We start from the raw sequence: 5,485 nt of genomic DNA on the forward strand, positions 1-5,485 counted from the left end.
CAGCTTTCTGCCATAAGGGTGGTGTCATCTGCATATCTGAGGTTATTGATATTTCTCCCAGAAATCTTGATTCCAGCTTGTTTCTTCCAGTCCAGCGTTTCTCATGATGCACTCTGCATATAAGTTAAATAAACAGGGTGACAATATACAGCCTTGACGAACTCCTATTCCTATTTGGAACCAGTCTGTTGTTCCATGTCCAGTTCTAACTGTTGCTTCCTGACCTGCATACAAATTTCTCAAGAGGCAGATCAGGCGGTCTGGTATTCCCATCTCTTTCAGAATTTTCCACAGTTTATTGTGATCCACACAGTCAAAGGCTTTGGCACAGTCAATAAAGCAGAAATAGATGTTTTTCTGGAACTCTCTTGCTTTTTTGATGATCCAGCAGATGTTGTCAATTTGATCTCTGGTTCCTCTGCCTTTTCTAAAACCAGCTTGAACATCTGGAAGTTCATGGTTCACGTATTGCTGAAGCCTGGCTTGGAGAATTTTGAGCATTACTTTACTAGCGTGTGAGACAAGTGCAGTTGTGCGGTAGTTTGAGCATTCTTTCGCATTGCCTTTCTTTGGAATTGGAATGAAAACTGACCTTTTCCAGTCCTGTGGCCATTTATATTTTCATTCTAATCATACCTCTTGATCCCTTCCCACCCTACAAACATCAGATTTATCTAAAATAAATCTTGGATGGTGTGGGATATCTTCATTGGATTTCCCTGGACTACTGTCTACAGAACCAATTCCTAGACAAGCATTTAAAAACCCTGAGACCCTAGTCAAGTCTTCCCATCTCATTTCTCAATACTTGTGTGTATCAGATAGTCTTCAGATAAGCTGTATGCTTTGCTGTTCTTCACGTATGCTCTATGACTTACCACCTCTGGGTTTTAAAATATCATAGAATTTTAGAGCTTGAAGAAAACTTGAAGATGATCTCACTCAATACTCACTGAACAGATGCAGAGATTGAGGACCATGTGGTTATAAGTAAAAGGATTTGCACTGCCATTTGGATCCCAGACTCAGAGACCAATGCTATTTCCACTACCCCAAATTTACTTTGTTCTTGCCTTTTCTTCTCACTCCAACAAACTTTCCCTTACCTTTCCCTGCCTGTCAAAATCCTTCCCTTCCTGAAAGGATTAGGTGTTACTCTCCATAAAGATTTCCCTAATCATTTTAGTTAAAATGATTTAATCTGGAGCTCTGCACTCCTCTTCATGAACTTATATTCAGACCTGTACTGTGGTATTTATGTTGTATTATCTCCCTCCTCCAAGAATGTATGTGTTTTGCAAGAACACATATAATTTGCAAGAACAAATAATATTTGAGTAAAGGCCCAGAAGTGACTGGATAATGAATCATTCAAGAATGACTGATCACCTATTTTTCCATAGTATGTGTGTGCTGGGATATAAGAGAGAGACCCTGGAATAGTATGTCTTTTTCCTTGAGCTAAAACTAAACATCTTGAAAACTTGCCATGAATTTCCACTTTGTTGATTTTACAACTAACATTACATCATCTTGAAATGAGAGTGGTAACAGCTCCTTGTCAATTTTCCAAATATTAAACTAGTCACACTGCTATTAGAAGAATCATCAGAAAGAATCTAATGAGAATCAGAGGGTATAAACTCATTCAATACTTTTTTCATTTCCTTCTTTTCTTACTTTTTCCCCCAAAGCAACATGTATGGATGGGTGATGTCAAGGTGTGCAAGGTGTGTTAATGTGAGTCAGCAGATAGAAAGTCAAAAGAGAGAAATGAATATGGAAATAATATGTAATTATTAGGTTTATTTTTAAAAAATAGAAACTGTATGGTAGTGAGTATTAGATGATTATTGATAAGTAGAAAGCAAAACTAGTTAAAAGACATTTATAAAATTCTAAGTAAAAATTAGTTCACAAAAAACAAAGTGGTGTTCTGGCTACAGGTCTACCGGAAGACTTCAGGTTGATACTAAAACAATAGTTAGCACTGTTTTGTTTTTTTTTCGTAAGGGAAAAACTGGATTATTTCTGGTTGTATTCCAGGCCCCAGTTATTCTGAAAGAAAAGTACAGATGAATTCATTATTAAGGAAAGATTTACTTAGTGATTTAAAAATTTCAACCTGTTAGAATTTGGAGAATGGGAAAAAGGTGAGTGATTCACTCCCTCATTTATGAGAGGTTGCCACGATGTCAATCAAGACAGAAAACACTACAGCAGGTTTAATTTCTTTCTGTTTTTCTTTTTTTTTGTTGACTGATATGCCACTGATTTAAATGGATTTGTTTTGCTAATGCCTCTTAAAATTAACATGTTTCAGGGACAGTACAATTTCCAAGTATTGTATTGACCAAAACTTTGTAGATTAAATGACAGTGCCAATATTGTAATTTGTTCCAATCTTGCTTCTTTGTAAAAGAAAAAATAATGAATACTAATGGAATGGAGTTCTAGATCTTTCTACTCAAAATCAAAAGTTGTTGTCATATCTACTTAGTGGAGAAAATTTAAACTTGAAATTAAAAAGAAAATTGTTGGGTTTGGATTTTCTAAAAGAAACTTTATCAGATTATATTTCAGGACAGAAAAGTGCAACATCTAAAATTTTGCTTTATGAACTGAAGTCACTCAGTTGTGTCCGACTCTTTGTGACCCCATGGACTGTAGCCCACCAGGCTCCTCCAGTACTCTAGTCAAGAGTACTGGAGTGGGTTTCCATTTCCTTCTCCAGGGGATCTTCCTGACCCAGGGGTTGAACCCGGGTCTCCCACATTGCAGGCAGAGGCTTTACCATCTGAGCCACCAAGGAATCCCTGGTGGCTTTATGAATCCCTTTGCTTTATGAAGTTAGACAAATCTTGAATCAACTCATAATTCATTATCTAATCTGCTTGAAATCAGGGAGAACTCTTAATCATTCCAAGATTATTTACTCATCTATAAAATAGACATTGAATGAGGTTTTGGTAAGTAACAAATATAACGTATTATACAAATCATTCAGTATGGTATTTAAAACATAGAGAGTTCTTAATAGATGGCTCCTTCTACTAATGGTGGCTTCATTATCATCGTTGCTGTCATCAGTAGCATTACAGTAGTCAGAGCTTAGGGCACACAAAAATTAAGGTGATTCATACTGATGTCCTGTCTAGACATGCAATTGGTTCCAGCAATCATTAGCATTATGCATGGATGATCCATTCATTTTAATGACCAAGTCATACAAAATTGTGCAAAATTAAATTGCTTGATAATTTCTAAATATATAATCAAATTAGTGCTGTAAATAATAAAATATCCAGCAGCTACTTCTGGAAATGCAGATCTAATTGTATTAACTCTCCTTGCTTAAGGCCCTCCAATGACTTCTCACTGTACTTTGAATACATTCAGATACTTTAAAACACTCTTACAGGCTTTACAAGATCTGGCTCCTGGCTCTCTCTCTGGCCTTATTCCTTCCCATTTCCCTCTCTCCTACTCACTCTATTTACTAGATTTTCTTGCTTTTTGTTTGGTCCTGAATATGCCTACCATAATCTCTTATGTCACTGTTTTCTTTCTTTCCTGTGTCTAGTTACTATCCAAAGTTGTGTGTCTGTGTTTGTGCAAATATAGTAAGTGTATATACATATATATGAGCCTGGCAGCTGCAATGCACAGGGTGGCACAGAGTCAGACACAGCTGAAGTGACTTAGCCTGCACACGTACATATATGCATATATAGTGGCATCAATAGATATTTATACTAATTTATATACATACAATCAAATATATATGTTTACATTTTATCTCCCTTTTAGAATGGAAGTTTTACAAGACCCAAGACAATTGACATAATGCATAACTTTTATGTCTTCAGTGCTAGCAACATAGGCACATTGTAGGCACACAAATATTTTGTGAATTAATAAACAAACGCATAAATGCATGAAATATTATGTGAAGATGTGGTCAGTTCATTTTTACCTTAAATTGTACCTTAACCTTGAAGGTTTAAGGTACTTCCTATTTTTGAAGTAAAGAAAAACTTATTTATATGTAGTATTTTGTTTTGTTTTGTTTTCTATTTAGAAATCTTAGTATATAAATTAACTGTAAAATTTCTGTAGGAAAAGACCTACTTTTGTACACTCTATTGCATGCTTTGTAAACTCAAAAACCAAATATCTAAAAAGTTAATCATGATGTTTTTTGTAAGGTCAAAGTTGTTACGCATGGAAGCCTGGGGACAGGTTCTAACAGAATTTTTCATAAAACTAGTTTCACAATAGTTTGATAATTCAAGGCACAGAGCCTATTCACACTTTTCTATTCTGAAATGCTGGGAATTTACATTGGATAGAGTTTGGAACAGAGCAGCAAAACATGCATTTTCATAGACTTGTCCACTTGAGGGATTTTAGAAGTTGCTTTTCCAGCTTTTATATATTGCTCGTTTCAGAGGGTCCAAGATTCAGAGTTCAAAACAGTCATCTCCTGGGAGCTATGGATTTGTCACTATGGCAACAAGCACAATAAATCAGTAATCAGGGACAGGAGAAGAGATTGTCTCCTATTGTTCCCCAAGCAAAAATGGTATCAACCAAACTCTACTTCCTCAAAGCACTTATATAATCTAAATGTAAAGGTGACCAGTACTAGCTGCAAGTCTCTTCATTTCTGGCATTTTATTCTCCTGACCTAAAAATTGAAACAGGTGAAAGAATATCAGTTTTGAGGAAAATGATTATTTAACTGCTCTAAATTGCAGTGCCACTTATTAATATCAGTTTCTAACCTTAATATACAAACTACTCAAGGTCAGAGTAAGCATAAGTGAAGGTTAATTGCTATTCATCTAATAGAATAGTAAGAGAAATGGAAGAGACATTTAGATTAACAAAGAAGAAACGTTAGAGGTCAAAACAGTATCTTACAAAGCCAATTGCATTTCAGCAAACATGAACAAGGCTCAGAAGTTTGGGCACCTGGATGGAGAAAATTTACCTTCTGGAATCTAGAAATGAAGTAACTAGAGTTGTGAATTCTGCTGTTTCTTTTCATTAAGAAGCCACCTGCTTTATAACGAACCTCCATACAGTTCTCCACTGTGGCAGTGTTAATTTACATTCCCACCAACAGTGCAAGATGGTTCCTTTTTTCCCACACCCTCTCCAGCACTTATTGTTTGTAGATTTTTTGATAATAGCCATTCTGACCAGTGTGAGGTGATAACTCATTGTAGTTATTTGCATTTCTCTCATTATTAATGATGTTGATCATCTTTTCGTGTGCCTCTTGGCCATCTGTATGTCTTCCTTGGAGAAATGTCTATTTAGGTCTAATCATTTTTTGACTTTTTTTAATATATTGAGCTGCATGAGCAGTTGATGTGTGGACATGATGGGGTAGGGGAGGAGGGGTGAAATGAATTGGGAGATTAGGATTGACATGTATACACCACCACATGTAAAACAGATAGCTGATGGGAACCTG

This window comes from Bison bison, unplaced genomic scaffold (assembly GCF_000754665.1).
Source record: "Bison bison bison isolate TAMUID 2011002044 unplaced genomic scaffold, Bison_UMD1.0 scf7180017864128, whole genome shotgun sequence".
Classification (NCBI taxonomy): domain Eukaryota; kingdom Metazoa; phylum Chordata; class Mammalia; order Artiodactyla; family Bovidae; genus Bison; species Bison bison.